Source organism: Hoplias malabaricus, chromosome 10, assembly GCF_029633855.1.
Source record: "Hoplias malabaricus isolate fHopMal1 chromosome 10, fHopMal1.hap1, whole genome shotgun sequence".
Lineage (NCBI taxonomy): Eukaryota > Metazoa > Chordata > Actinopteri > Characiformes > Erythrinidae > Hoplias > Hoplias malabaricus.
The window spans coordinates 19645857-19662850 of NC_089809.1; the positions used below are offsets into that span (position 1 = coordinate 19645857).

The window sequence follows — 16994 nt, forward strand, 5'->3', positions numbered from 1 at the left end:
TGTATTCCCACCTTGCGCCCAATGATTCCAGGTAGGCTCTGGACCCACCGTGACCCTGAACTGGAAATGCGGTTACAGATAATGAATGAATGAATGAATGAACATCATTCATGTATATTGTCAACCTTAGGATGGTTTATCACAGAATTTTATAGTGTATAACAAAACTTGCAATTTGTGAATGCAGAAATATTCAAATGTATAATGCCTGGCATGAACCTGCATATTTGGATTTGCTTGTATAATTTGAAGCTTGCGACTTTATATGAATGAAATTAAATAAGTTGTTTTATTGCGCAATATAAAATCTGGTAATAAGACATTTGTAAACACTACAATGCACATAAGAAGGTCATGGTCTACAGAACTTTTTGAATGTTTTATGGTAACTGATAAAATCATCAGAATGCTCTCGTGTTTGTGTTATTGCCGGTTCACCTACTGGGCCGGCCTAGAAGAGGCATTTTCTTATACAGACTGAATCCTAATGTTGAATTGTGCATGTGCTAGTAGGAACTGTTAGTTCAGCTGTATTTCACAGAGAGAACTTAAGGTGGCACTACTACACCGTCTGTTGCCATATTTCACATAGCACTTTCCCACCAATGAAAAATCAGAATGGTTTCAGTTTGTGAACTAAATTTGGAACCGTTTGGCGCATTTCCAAAATCATAAACTGGTTCGCAAATCAGAAAAAGTAGTTCCCAGCTGAATGATGGGAAATAAGACAGGAACACGCTCCATTTGTGCATGTTTCTGGGGCTGTGTTTGGCATGACACCATGAACGTTGGCCAGAGCCTCGGCTCTGCCTTGGTTAGCTAGCACTACGTTTCTCTGCTGTTCACAAGTTCAGCAGGATGGCTCAGAACACAGCAACATTTGCACAGGTTGTGGGTCAAAATAACTGTCAATGTAGCAGCAAAACTGCTGATCTTCAGGTTTTTTTTGTTTGTTTGTTTGTTTTTTTATATATAATGTTATCATTATTATGTTTAATAACATGTACTACATAAGGCTAAATGTTTGCAAATATAACACTCAAAGTCATGTGATTCATATGTACATCAGCTGTGTCATATCTCCACATGACAAAATGTTTGTGTGAATATATACATGACCCATTTGTCTCTGAATCATCAGCTTTCCTAAAGCAAAAAACAGGACAAACTATAGAAACTAATAATGACAGTGGAAAAGACTTTATTCACATCTTTGTCCCATCGTTCCTGACTATAGTGAATGCAGAACATCCTGAATTTGCCATAGTGAACCTAAAAGCACTGTTCCGTTTTCCATCCACATAATTGTATTTAGTATTTTACTTTCATAAATAACCAGTGTTCATTTTGTCAAGTCTTCTGCTGTTACACACCTCTTATAGCCTTTGCATGTTGTTTAGTTTTTCATTGAGAGGTAAAACTTATATAGCAGAGTGTGGAATTTATTCTGTGGAGAGGTTATATTGTTTGATGTCAGTCATTTGTCCATTAGCCAGTGATATACTAGATCCACATTACAGACATATTGGGGCTCAAGTGAGAATATCTTTTAAACAAAAACAATACAGAGATGTGCAAGTGAGGAAGACCCAATGAAAGAAAAAAGTAATTCTCTGTTTACGAAGTGGTTTTTAAACCCTCCTTTTATAACTGACAGTGCTCCCGTTACACATTATGATTTCTTGTTTATAAATTCTGTTATTTTGGCTCTCATGGCTTTATGTTTACACCATGCAGTATCAGCAAAATATAATGACACCCCATGCCCTCCATCTGCCCAGGCACAGCAAAAATGGCGAAAGGTGTCAGCCAGTTCTTGCTTATAAAAAGGCTAGAAAGCCATTTCGTGAAGGCTTAGCATGTTTTTTAACTGCATGCTAAAGGTTTTAAATTTGGGATCCCTAAAATAGACATTGTACTTGTTTCTCTGTATAAAGCAAGTGACATTGTTATTAAATAATTCCTTCAACCTCAGGCAGTCACCAGTGAAGGTGAAAAGATCACATGTTGTATGGATCCATCACCCTTATGTAATTAAACATGTTTATTCACTCAGTCTCCTCAGCCTCTCACCACTTTATGCTTTCACTGAGCTCACTGAGCTGTGGGATTATTGCCAAGCTGCATTCAGCACATAATATTCTATCTGTTTATTCTTTGAGGCAGTGGAACATGCTAACATATTGACACTCGACTGTGCAAGCCCTGAAGCAAAGGTCATGAATTATGGAAAGCAAAGGCCCATGGAAAAACGCATCCCCGTCGTACCTCGGAGGACTCTGAGTCATAATGATGTGCACATCATACTGATGGCATGGCTGGTGTGTTTGCCTGACCTGATCCGTATCAAGCTCCTGGCTCTGTTTTTTAGGATTTCAGAAATTGTTCTGATGAACTTATCCAGTAGACCAACTGCAGCAAAAACATGGCTTGAGCGGGAATACAGGGCAGAGATATGGTTATTATATTTGCTATTCTGTGAAATTTCTGGCAGTCCTGCTAATCCCACCTTTCTTCTGAAATGAAGGACATTAATCAGGAGTTCCAACTTTCCTGCAGCATAAGCTTTTAAGCATTTTTTATTTTTTTTTTAGGAAGGATTTACACTAGACGTTAGAAAACTGCTATTATGATTTGATTGCATTCAGCCACTAGAGCATTGGAGAGCTCAGTTGCTGGTATTGGATCATTAGTTCTGGATCATAGAGACCCAGCTATGGGGACTCGAGTCGGCGACCCGGAGATGCAGCTCGTAACTAGACAAAACTGAAAATGTCTCCACAGACTCACATTTATGTGAGAGCACAAAGACAAGGTTAAATGGAGCACAATAAGCACAATGGACATGGAGAAATAGGTGCAGGGATTAACACTAGAGATTAACATGGTGAAAACAAAGCAAAAATGTCTAAAAACTAGTGTTTCCACACCTTGTGGCATGCTGCTGGTTCTGTGATGCTTGGAATAAACAGGGGATGAAACCAGTAATTCTGAACAGGGCTATTGACATAGGTTTAAAAAGAAAATGCTGTGTAGTTTGACAGTCTTGATGTTTTGACCAAAGTATGGTGTAGATATTTTAAGACCACAAGGAACTGTGTTAACTTGTGGAAAAGTGGAATAACATGCTCACTTTAAGACCACTGTTTAGTCTTTCGAAATGCTTAAAAATGCATTATGTGGCCCTTTATGAAGAAGATAAATATACTGTACCTGAACAATGTACTTTTCTGTGCACAGCTGTCACACAGTCCTGGGGATATGCTTTCAAGCCCTGCCTCAGGTCGCTGTCTGTGAGGAGTTTAGAGTGTTCTCCCTGGCAGGGATGACACCATCACGAAGGTGGTTCACCCAAGGCGAGGCTCAGCCATTGCACCTCGTCTCTGCTGACCCTTGCAAATTCCCCAAATGTGGGAATCTCGACTGCATAATTTCTGGTAGTGGGGGACTGTATTTGCTCTCTCCCCTGACAATTGGGCAGCTGTGGCCTTGAGGTTAGAGAAGCGAACTTGAGGACGGAGGGTCGGCCATTCAATTCCCAGGACCAGCAAGGAAAATTCATTCATGGCTGAGGTGCCCTTGAGCAAGGCACCTAACCCCCAAACTGCTCCCCGGGTGCCAAGGTGGTTGGCAGCCCACTGCTCCGGTTGTGTGTGTGTGTGTTCACTGCCCCTAGTGTTTCTGAAGAATTGCTGATGTTGTGTTTGTGTGTTCACTACAGACAGATGGGTCAAAAGCAATTTTCCTAAGGGGATCAACAAAGGTGTTTCTTCTTCTTCTGTGTCTGCATGAGTTTCCAGAGGCATGAGTGTGTGAGTGAATGTGTAAGTGTGTGGTGACCTGTGATGGACTGGCCCCATCCAGGGTGTGTTCCTGCCTTGTGCCCAGTTCTTCTGGTTAGGCTCCGGACCCACTGTGACCCTGACTGGATAAACAGTTACAGACATTGAATGAATGTTTACATCAAGAAGCTTATTCTTGATCTTAAAATGGGCAGTATACCTTTGGGGCGCCAAAACAACAGCGAGACCAATATTTAAGACTGTTTCACTGTTTTGCCAGTTGAAACTGGGCTGTAGTGTTGCAGCAGTGGATTCACAACCCTTCAAACACATGAGGTCTGCAAATGGTTATCGTTGGCACACAGCTGAGAAGTTTGCCCCATACTAAAAAGGTGTTGTGGTACAGAGCAAGGTGAGTTGTTAAGTATGAGGTGCAAAAGGATTTGTTCTGAGAAGATGATACATTTGATGTAAATTAAGAGACTTGCTTGGCTCTCAACTCATCCAGCGCTGCTATGCTGTACCATTAAGGCAGTATTGATTAGTATTAATGACGCATTTCACACACCACAGAAGTGCATTAACAGGGAACAAAAGACTGAGTAGAAGTGATAAATGTGCTGCTGAATAGCTATAGCCATTCTGACATATTCCAGAGAACTAAATCAGAATAGCTGTTAGATGACCTCGTAATTGCCATGAACGTCTGCAATATGTACTGACTATTATGAGATACATTATATGTTCCATATCTTAGTGTTCAGTGAGGAACATACGCTGATTATTTAAGACGGTAAATCCCTATAACAATGGCTTTAGGAAAATAGATCATTTGGTGTTAATAGTTTTTCTTGTTTTCTGACAGCAACCTATTTGTTCTGTTGACTTAAATTACTTTTAGTTTGGACGTATTTGAATGTTTTTGTAAAATGCCATCTTATGAATACCCACAAATACTAACAGGTGAGAAGCCATGAAGATTCTGATTTGAAAGCTATATCCCAAAGTGTTAAAACCTCTTGAAAGGAATGGATTCAGCTAAATTAAGCCTGTATACTCTCCTTAAAACAAAACGAGAAGCTCTGGAGCAGCTGCACATGAGCCTTAGGTCAACATTGCACAATGCCAAGCAATAAACTAGATGTGTATAAAACACCCCACAACTCCAGTGTTGAGAAGTGAACCTATGTCCTTTGAAGTGATTATCAAGGTGGAAAACAGATGCAGACTCAAATCAGATCTGTTGATCTTTACTCAACATCTTAAAGATGATGAACATGATTTTAATTCAGTACACTTTAAAAAAATGCAAATAATGTTTCCTCACCATATGCTAGTTCTCTAGTTTGTTTGCACTCTGGACAAATGTCAAGTGGCTCGATCCAAAATGGTCCAGGCATTCTCTGTGCATCTCCGGCTGAGCCATAGCCAAGAGACTAAATATGGGAGTGTTTGGATGGTGGAAATTTTGAAAAGCATGAAAAAAAACTTTCAGGATGTTTCTATATACTTCACCATATGTGTGTAAGAATGATTCATTTTTAAGGTGAAACTGACACCGACCCCAAACTTTTCATGAAAGTGAACACATACCAGGTTGCCCGTTCAATTCCCAGGACCAGCAAGGAAAATTCACAGGGTAGCATGGTGGCACAACAGGTAGTATCACTGCCACACAGCTCCATGTTTCCTGGGTTGTGGGTTCAAGCCCCACTCCGGGCTGACTGTTTGTGAGGAGTATGGTGTGTTCTCCCTGTGTCTGTGTGGGTTTCTGGGCCTGGGGACTGGTGTGTTCCCATCTTGTGCCCAGTGATTCCAGGCAGGACCCACTGTGACCCTGACCCGGATACGTGATTACAGAATGAATGAATAAACTCATGGTAAAAGTGGTACAGCACTGAACAGCTCAAGTTACAAATAAGTGTCTCTGGTAAATCAAACAATGAATAAAAACGTACAGTCAAGGTAAGCTTCAACCTCGAAACAGGTTTATTCAGTTTTGTTTTGCTGTGGGACAGTACTTCTCCAGAACTATTGTCTTTTGAATTAAGACTAGTGGTTATTGCAATGTCATTCTCCTGCAACTCAGAATGAGGTCAGGGTTCAACAATTCTTCACATAACAAGCCTTGATTTAAAGAAACCCCAAGCTGCATGCATTTAAGGCTATATTTAAATGAAAAATAGCAAAGCTACATGAAACTGTGGACCAGCATGTAGTTTTGCAGGTAGCAAATATGCTAATGTTAGCTAGCACATTGGCTGTTATATCTGGTGTTTTTAAAAATGTAAGTGAAAATGTCAGCGAGATTAATTATTGACCTAGCTTACACACTACATGTACCACAGACTAACTAACCGTTTAAAAGTAATGTATTATACCACTTACAAGTTAGCATGGTTCTCTAAGCTCTTAATGAAAATCTATGACATGCTTTGGTCAAAAACCCACAAGGATCAAACAACACAGCACCATTCTGCTTACCCAGACTTGAGTGAGCAGGAAGGAGAAAGAGGCACAAGTAATCTCAATTAAGCTGTTTTTGTTGTTATCTTATTTCTCCACTATTTTTTAAAGTAATATGAAGTAAGAATTGGCTTTTTTTGTCTCCTGAGCTCCCTCTACCTGCTGCTGAGTGTAATTCACATTTACAGTACTGTCATGAAATCACCTCTCTCATCTGTCTGTCTGTGCTGCTCACATACTGGCTCTCAGGGCTCCTACTAACATGCACTATCCCTCTCTCTCTCTCTCTCTCTCTCTCTCTCTCTCTCTCTCTCACTCACATACATACACACACACACACACACACACACACACCAACCAAGGGATATTAACATAAGTTGTGAACAGCTCTCAGGGCTTCAGCTGATGTTGAGCCGGGGAATGTGCGTAATTGAATAAATTAATACATGATAAAACCCATATATCACTCATAATATACACTGGACCATGTTATTGCAACCCTGAAGTGTAACTTTGGTTTTACTCTAATCATTATAACCACACAGCAACCGACAGAACTGCATTTATTACCAGAATTGATGTCCAAAGATTAAAAGTGAGCTAATCTGGCTGAAGTTAGCAGGCACTACCACGGACCCTAGTTCATCAGTAGCACTCGAAAACCTGATTATAACATTGTCCTCAACAAAGCTTGGGATCCACTGGCTCTAAGTGTAACTCTAGCCATTTCAACCACACAGCAACTCACAGAAAAGCACTTATTACCAGTTGATGTCTAACAGGAAAATGTGAGCTATTCTAGCTAAAGTTAGCAGCTGCAAACCCTGGCTCACTGCTCAGTAACTCTCAAAACCTTGATTATATCACTTTTGTAAACAAAACATATACCGAGCTAGATTATTCTTGTAGCTAGGTAACCATCTGTGAGATTTGTTCCATAAAGCATCCCACCCCCTGATTCAGAAATTGCTTATTCCAGTAAACCAGCAGTGGACCCAGCATAGCAGCCACAGAGGCTCTGTTCTCCCTATTACAGCTCCATGGAACATCACAATCATTTAGAAGCTGAATTTTAAGGTAGGAATACTACATATTGTTCTTTTAAGCATTTTTGATTGCACCTTTTTTCCCTTCTGTTCACACAGTGCCTGTGTTTTGAAGTTCAACCTCACTTTTGTGCTTGAAAGCTCACTTGAAAGCTATTCTGATGCTGTGATTTGAGACACTTATGCAGCCAAAAAAACAGACGGACTCTCTCTCTCTCTCTCTCTCTCTCTCTCTCTAACTCTCTCTCACTCTCTCTCTCTCTCTGTATATATATATATATATATATATATATATATATATATATATATATATATATATATATATGTTTAAAGGGGACATATATCCAGCACTGGGCTGTGTGATGTGTTTTAGTTGTGTTATTTGGGCCGAAAGTTTTTTGCATAAAGAAAGTTTATTTGAGGAAGGTGTGTCAAACCTGGCTGAGGTTTTTAGTCAGATTTTTTTTTACAAATAATGCATTGCCTGCAGGTAATAACAACACTTAAAAGAAATTCTCTGCCAAAGACTCAAGACTCAATATGCACCCCAGAGACTGTCTCTCCAGAGACTCAAACCTGACTTGGACTTGTGGACAGCTCTGCTGGAGGGATGATTCCTGGTGGGTTGCTGAGAATGAGAAAGAGAGAAACTGTATGAAAGTACTGGGCTATAACATGTGCAGCATTGTCATTTTTGATGAACTTAAAGTGAACTCACTTCACTCTTTTCTTTCACTCTCTCCTCCCCTCTCTCTCTCTCTCTCTCTCTCTCTCTCTCTCTCTCTGTTAACTGCAATGTCTTTGTAAGGTGCATTTAGAAACAGGTAAAACAAATTGTCAGGTGTTGCTCAAATGTTGAAATATTAGGTGAAAAGTGTTATGAGCCACACTGCTGATATCTCCACAAGCTTTTTGTGTGATCCCACCTCGATTGGCACAGCTGAATGCATATGCCTGAGGGAGAGAAGCACATTTTGCATGGCTTATGCACCAGTATTATACAGAATGCACTGGTAGAATATATCTGGTGTTCTCCTGAAACGGGCACAAAAGGCTTAGTACATCGGGTCTTGGAGTACAGCAGCTTAAGAGGTCTTAAAAAAAAAAGAAAACAAAATCTCTTCATGGCTTCCATTCTTATGTCTTCATGATGAATATGTGATGCAGCCTTTATTCTGGCTTCTTCATTCAAAATAATGCTTTTCACTTTCCCTGCTGGAGACTGCCTTCTTAAATATCTTTGCACTCCTGCTCTACTGGAGGCAAGAAGAAGTGTGAGAGGTACTTTCCTTTTTCTCTTTTTCATCAGTGGGGGGTCTGGGGTGTCTACCTCAGGGCTCACTCCTCAGGCTCTTATGCATGGATGGCTCTAATGGTGCCCCCTCCTGAGAGGCCTACCACTTCACCAACACTCGCTTAAGCCCCAAGGTTTACTTTTGAATTTGGGTTTCCACCTTGCACATTAGAGGAATGTCAGGGCTGAACAAACACATTAACATCACAGCAGTGGCCTGCCAGGCTCTTGCTCTTTCACCTCCTCTCCCTCCCTCACTCCCTCTGTTTTTAAATCTATTTTTTAACGAATACTAAAGTTGGAGACTTTTCTTTTAGACTCAGATAAAGAGAACGAAGCTAAAGCAGCACTGTCAGGAGAAAAGGAAAGATAAAAGCAGGATTTGTCATTTGTATCAGATCCAGAACAAGACAATAAAGGCATGAATATGGTAGGATCCTATCTCTTATATTCAACCCCTGATATGCCTACCTTGTCAGTACAGTTCCCTTGAGCCAGAAATGTCCAAAAAGAATGGTATTCTTTTATGTTAGATGTCTACAGATTCTTCCTGATCTTAGACAGATCTTAAGCAGATTATCCTTGTTGTTGCATAACCTTGTGATTTATATTCAGAGGGAAACCATGACGATTAGACATTCAGTTTGGGGCATAATTTTCACACCTCAGTCAAAAACGGGGAAGAAAATATCTGCTAGTCTCCCTATTGAATTCTAGCAGTATGACGTTTCTAAGCTAATGGCCTGTCGTATTAACTTTTTTTTATTTTTTATTTTTTATTTATTTTATTTATTTATTTATTTTTTTATTGTTTTACAGAATCAGGGAGCAGTTGGCGATTATTTTTATTGCTCAGAGTGTGTACTTCAGCCACGGATGTTGAGGGAGGGCAAAGTGCAGCTTCTGTATGTTCCTGCCAGTCCAGGAAAACAACCCAGTGACCTTCTGATCCTGAGATCACTTCTCCAACCTTTAGGCCATAATTGACACCTAAAAAGGTACACTTTTCCTGGATGTAATGCAAAACTGGGTTGATGTGTGGAGCATATGGAGCAAGCTCCTGTTCTGACTCCCTGCTTTAAAAATTCTAATACACTGATAAATGCAGATACTACACTTGATCTTAATCAAAATGCAGAGAAGCGATTCTGACACATTTGGCCTTCAGTTCAGCTTCTGAATTCCTAAACCATGGCAGAGCTAATTTGGCTTTGTCTGTTTACATGACTTGAAAGAAAACAAATCTGATTATTTTCAGTAGGGCTTTTCAAGATCTAACCCTTTTATTTCCCACCTGAATTAAAATGAGGTAAGATTTATTACAATAATTGATGTATATTTTATTAAAAGTAGGATAATGTCTGTAAAATAAAAATGAACCAAAAGTTACAGGTAATAGATTTTTTTTCCCAAAAACTTTTCTCTGAAGGCCTAGACGGTACAGAGGGTTACATTCTGTTTGTATTTAATTCTGAAATGTTTGTTCATATTGGCATGTGCCTTTTCTTTTTCTAAAATAGTACATTCAAAACAGAAATAAAGGGCTCTATATTTGCAACAGTAATAAGAAGCAGAAAAAAAAAGCCTTGCATAAGCTTTTTACGGTTAAATAAAACAGCTTTTGAGATGAGAACTTTTCAAAAACACAGTCTCTCCCAGTTCACACTGGGTGCACTTCAGGAACATACAAGATTTACAGAATTGTTGACTTTCCCCTCACATCTACAATTACGACTCGCCGCTGCACAGAATCAGCACGCTTATTTCTGCAAACCACAGCAGTGTCTTCCATTAGACTGCAAAATGGATGTTATTTTTACCTTTGGGTGCTGCATTAAGCTAGAGACTGTGGATGATTGTGAAAGTGGAGAAAAGTTCTAAAAGTGGAAATAATATTGCAATTGCATTATGGAATACAGCGGCGGAATCTACTGAGCTTTTGCTTGCACTTAGCTCTTTTCTTTTATGCTCCTGGAACATTGCTTACACCGTTGACTGCATTTAAACCTCTCTGACTTGATTTGTTAAGTACATGCTCATTTCTGGAGATTGTCTCCAGATAATTCCTAAAGAAAAAAAAAGAGAGAGAGAAACAGCAATGAAAACAAGTGTTTTGACTGTGTTGAGTACTTCAGTTCTTGCTCAGACGTGCTGTCGTGTCACAGTCAGCAGGTCCCGTGTTATTAAAGATAAGACTGTTACGTCAGGGCTATTACTGGGCTTTAATTGTGTTCCGGAGAAAAGTTTGGCAGAGGAGAGAGGCACATCATTAAAAGAGTGTGGGGCCACCGTCATGCAGAGGTTGCTGCTGTGTTTTCCATGAGGAGTTCGAGCTTGTTAAGCATGCCGAGATGTTGGAGAGGAACAGCAGCCAGCGGCTCCCTCTACTTTGGAAACAAAGATGAGATTTTACATTTTGTGCATCGACTCAATTATGCGGCGGTCGACAAAGGTCGCACGCGGAGCTGATCCAACCCAAACAACTAGCGCCTTCCCTTGAATAAGTGAAGACTCTTTGTCCCTGCACCCTGAAGCCATGAATACATTCCCCCACGCCATTTTGAAACGCTCCCGCCTCAGCGCCAAGCTGCCGTAATGATGTCGGACAGGCTGGAAGATACCTGCAGCCCTCAGGCAAAGATTACTCATTCTGAGCTGGAGAGAATTGTTTTGTTTTTCTCTTCCCCTCCCCTCCTCTCCCTTCCCTCTCACACTTTGCCTTTCAATGCGTTTTCTCCTCTCTTTCTTTATTCTTTCTTACTTTCCCTTTTTTCCCCTTACATATCCAACAAGTATCATGTTTAAAACATCAGTTACAGTGAGTTGAAATCACAATGAGGGTGAGACAAACCCTAATCTCAGAAGCTGCAATCGTAATGGTGGTCATATTCCATGAAAAAATGAATCTCTCAAACTTGACAGTTCTATAACTGGATACATATGCCACTGTCCACTGTATGGGATGGCATTAAGAAATGCTATCACTATTCTACTTGGTAATCCCCAGGGCTTTCACGAGGTGGATCGGGTTAAACCCAGGAAATGTCCAATGGAGCAGGTCGATGTCAGGATTTAATCCCACCTAGAAGCCATAGTCCAATCAGATAATATTTGAAAAATGTATAGAAGAATGTAGGAGAGAATATCAAAAGCAGAGCCTCTTCTGCAGCACGGCTGCCTGAGATTTTAATGACCTGTCACCAAACGCTGTCATAAATAATTCTTGTATCATGGCATAGTCATGTTGGACAATAGAAGGGGATGTGGTGTGTGTGATTTGACAGTTTATTAATTTCAGACAGAATTACCGCTCAAACCCAAGGCTTATTATTACGTTTAAAGATGTAATTCTGAAACTAGTTTACATATTTGATAATTATGAAACTGATATGTAAAAGTGTAGGAGACCTCAACTGGCATTCCAAAATGTACCAAACCAAAACCTAAACACTGATGAGTTTATTAGAATTATTATTATATTTATGTTTAATTTACTCAACCATATGAATAATAATTAATTCAGTAATTCACAGAAGAGGGAGTGGAGGCATGTGGATGTCTAGCCACAAGGATTCTACTGCTAGGAAATCTCCCTGCAGATCATGAGAAATAATAATAATTACTACAATTGTTAATCAATATCTACTTACTGTTAACTCTGCATGTGTCTCAATCTGTTAGTTCTGTTGGACTGGTCCCCGGTTATTTATTCATTCATCGTCGGTAACCGCTTATCCAATTCAGGGTCCTAGTGTGTCCAGAGCCTACAAGGAATCACTGGGTGCAAGGCAGGAACACACCCTGGAGGGGGCCACAGTCCTTGGCAGGGCGACACACACACAGACATTCACTCACACACTCACGGCTATTATCACTTCTGAGTTGCCAATCCACTTACCAGCATGTGTTTTTGGACTCTGGGAGGAAACCGGAGCACCCGGAGGAAACCCACACAGGGAGAACACACCAACTCCTCACAGAGAGTCACCCGGAGCGGGGCTTGAACACACACCCTATGACCCTGGAGCTGTGTAACTGCGACACTACATGCTGAACCATTGTGCGGCCTATGGTCCCCAGTTATTCATGCATCTATCCATTGTCTGTAACCACTTATCCAGTCCAGGGACGCAGTAGGTCCAGAGCCTACTCGGAATCATTGGGTGCAAGGCAGGAAAACACACTTGAGGAGGCGCCAGTCCTTTGCGGGGCGACACACACACACACATTCCCTCACACACTCACACCTATGGACACTTTTGAGTCACCAATCCATCTGACGTGTGTTTTTGGACCATGGGAGGAAACCGGGGCACCCGGAGGAAACCCATGCGGACACGGGGAAAATACACCCCAGTTATTCAATTTTGTAAAATAAATATAAATTCTAATAATAACTTAAATAAAGTAATAAATCACATTAATAAGGACTGGTGCCCCCTCCAGGGTGTGTTCCCGCTTTGCACCCAATGATTCCAGGTAGGCTCTGGACCCACCGCGACCCTGAACTGGATAAGCGGTTACAGATAATGAATGAATGAATGAAATCACATTAATTTTATACATTCATGGAAACCTACTACAAAGGTATATAGTTTTAAAACATTTTACAGTAAGTAACCAATCTTTTGTATTTTCTGGATGCTTAATATCCTCAAAATCAGTGACTTAAAGGACATAATTTTTTATGGCATATGATACAGATATGTGCTCTGGCATGTCTTACCAATCTGTTGTAGTGCTAAGCTAACTCAGTTTCAGGCTAAACTGGCTCAATTGTGTCTTGTGTTCCTCTTTATTGATGGCATTGCTTAAGGTAGTGCTTGGGAATAAGTATATTCTTGATTTTAAGCTGCCTAATTCAGCAGCACCTTCTGCAGCAGATTACAATATGAAGAAGGCAGCCTCTAATCCCACTCCATAAGCCCTCTATAGCACCTTAGAGCACCATGCTTGCAAACCTACAGTCATTTGCAAAAATTAATCTTAAAAGAGTGAAGTAAAATGCCTCTTCTTTGGCATCATGCAAAGAACCTTTATATGGTCCTTTATGTTTAAGATTGAGGTTAACTATTTAATGTGTGCCAGACCTCCTGACTGCTCCTGACCATTGAGCAATATCATGTTTACACTGAGCATCCCACACCATACATGCATGACAATTCGGTGGATCAGTCCTTTGCAGTTTCAGAGCTGAACAACAATACACTGCCATGTCATGTGTCTTGACAATACAGTTGTAACCCAGCCACAGTATAAACAGTGTGGAAGGGAAGGAGTAAATAAAATGAGAGCTGAGAGCTGCCTGAGCAGATTAGCATCTGAAAAGCAATGGGGAACCGCCGCATGTCCCAGTTAACTTTAAAGGAGAGACGTGTGACAGCTATGATACATTACTGGTGGAAAGCGACAGTACCTGAAAGCAATCAATCTTCACTTTAATTCAAAGCTGCTCTCTTCATCATGTTGTCAACGAGCTCGGCCGCTTAGCTTAATGCCAAGGCTCGACAATGGCTACAGCAAGCCGTGCCTGAAAAAAAAAGATGATCGACTATCTAATGGCAGAAGAGACGCCATTGGAATCTTCTCATTTGTTAAGACGACTTTGATTAATCTCTGTTAACGTTTCACAAGTCCGACCCAAAGTGAAATGAGAAGTGTGTGTAGTGTTGCACTTTTGGCTCTTTTTGGACCTCCACTGGTATTCAAGCCTTAACCTTTATATGGGGAAGCTGAAATCATGACATTTACATTACCACATGGTTCAAGTGTATTATATGATGTGGGAAGCTCTATGCCTTCTGTAAGTCATTGGGGACAGTCTGAACCTAGCATATGACACCACAAAGATGTTTCCAAACAGCCTAGCTATGGCGGATCTGGGGGAACTAAGGTCCCTTACTATGAAGCCAGACTGCCCGAGATTTCAAGACTTTTCAAAAAGAAGGACATTCAATGTCAATAAAAAATGAGTTTGTGTTAGATTCTCATAATACAGCATGGAGCCCATGGAGTACTTGCACAGCAAATTCACCAGTGTTAAATCAACACTATTAGTGTTAACTTAACACTGAGAGTGTAAAATTATTACCCTAACCGTGTTAATTAACACTAATAGCGTTAATTTAACACTGGTGAATATGCTGTGTGCATGTGTCTCAACCATGTTTCAACCATGAAACTCTCAGTTGGATCATTAAGCTTTTCTTAGATCATCACCCATTTTCAGTGTTAGATATCGCCATTGGCAACATGGACACAGTTGTATGCCAAGATTGATTCTGGTACAATGTAAAAATGTAGTTTTAAACCATGTCAGCATATTTAAAATTTTATTTATTTTTATTTATTAATTTAAACACAGCAATACTCTGGTTAATGACCCTCTATCCACTGTGGTAGTCCATAAGCTTTTATATCAAGGAGGCACTTAATATGTCAGTCCTACAAACCTGATTCCAAACAAGTTGGGACACTAAACAAATTGTGAATAAAAACTGAATGCAATGATATGGAGATGAATAATGTCAATATTTTATTCGTAATAGAACATAGATGACAGATCAAAAGTTTAATCTGAGTAAATGTAACATTTTAAAGGAAAAATACGTTGATTCAAAATTTCACAGTGTCAACAAATCCCAAAAAAATTGGGACAAGTAGCAATAAGTGGCTGGAAAAAGGAAATTGAGCATATAATGAACAGCTGGAAGACCAATTAAAACTAATTAGGTCAATTGACAACATGATTGGGAATAAAAAGAGCTTCTCAGAGTGTCAGTGTCTCTCTGAAGCCAAGAGGGTAAGAGGATCACCAATTCCACCATTGCTGCGCAGAAAGATACCATTGCTGGCAGCAATACCAGAATGGTGTTACACAGCGTAAAATAGCAAAGACTTTTATGTTATCATCATCAACCGTGCATAACATCATCAAAAAACAAATAGAATCTGGAACAATTGCTGTGCGTAAGGGTCAAGGCCGTAAAACTCTACTGGATGCTCATGCTCTCTGGGCCCTTAAACGTCACTGCACCTCAAACAGGAATGCCTCTGTCAAGGAAATAACAGAATGGGCTCAGGAATACTTCCAGAAAGCATTGTCAGTGAACGCAATCCACCATGCCACCTGCCGTTGCCAGCTGAAACTCTACAGTGCAAAGAGGAAGCCATTTCTAAGCAAGCTCCACAAGCTCAGGCATTTGCACTGGGCCAGGGGTCTTTTAAAATGGAGTGTGGCAAAATGGAAGACTGTTCTGTGGTCAGATGAGTCACGATTTGAAGTTCTTTATGGAACACTGGGACGCCATGTCATCTGGACCAGAGAGGACAAGGATAAGCCAAGTTGTTATCAACGCTCCGTTCAGAAGCTTGCATCACTGATGGTATGGGGTTGCATGAGTGCTTGTGGCATGGGCAGCTTGCATGTCTGGAAAGGCACCATTAATGCAGAGAACTATGTTCAGGTTCTAGAACGCCATGAAATTTTGAAACAACATATTTTTCCCTTAAAATTATACGTTCTCTCAGTTTAAACTTTTGATCTGTGATTTGTGTTCTATTCTGAATACAATATTAGATGTTGGCACCTCCACATCATTGCATTCAGGTTTTATTCACAATATGTTTAGTGTCCCAACTTTTGGAATCCGGTTTGTATTTAATTTCTTATTTCCTCTCTGGTTATATTAGTAACCCTGTATGGCCAAAGGCAATTAAGGGTACATACAAACCCAAACCCAACCAAATCAACGCAGACAGTTTTTGTATGCCGTGCCTAAGTCAAACATCATGAGAGAATACAAGTTGTTCTGATTATGCTCAGCCTCTGATATCAAAAGCTGAGACTATGTAATTGCTCTGCCGCCTCGCCTGATCATATCCAAATACGGTTATACTCTCATTTATGTCTTAGCATGAACAGTAGGTGAAACGGCATAAAACAGGCACAAAAACACAGAAAAATAAAAGTACTGAGCAAAACAGCAGAACACCACTCAAACTCAGCCCTAGACCTGATTCTGACCTCCCTGAGGCCCTAAGCAGAATTCTACTCAGGGGCCTGCCTACCTGACCCTTGAGCCATGTAAACCATTTGCCACTGCCACACAGTCACACCTGACACCCCAGTGCCCCCTCTTCAATTCTCCCTCCTATTAAACAGGTTGCACCATCTGTCAGTAAGTATAAGCAGACCCATACAAAGCAGCATGAGGTATAAACATTATTTACTAAATATTTTCTAGAATACTGTTAATGATTTTATCAGCTGTATCCTGTCCAGTCACATTTTCTCACCCAGATTCCTTTTTACACATTTGCAAATACAAAATGCTATATTTTATGCTATATTTATGTATATTATGGCTTGGCTGAAACCTTGATGGTTAACTGAGCATGAGCATC

The 16994-nt window shown here is 40.3% G+C and overlaps 1 non-coding gene and 1 pseudogene across 1 annotated transcript; one reads left to right on the forward strand and one right to left on the reverse strand.

Moving 5' to 3' along the window:
* Positions 1 to 3309: 3309 nt before the first annotated feature.
* Positions 3310 to 3469, forward strand: LOC136709138 (U1 spliceosomal RNA). Its single transcript, XR_010804448.1, has one exon. It is a non-coding gene; the product is annotated as a U1 spliceosomal RNA (small nuclear RNA).
* Positions 3470 to 9581: 6112 nt separating this feature from the next.
* On the reverse strand, positions 9582 to 9735 carry LOC136709126 (U2 spliceosomal RNA; annotated as a pseudogene).
* Between the last annotated feature and the right edge of the window lie 7259 nt (positions 9736 to 16994).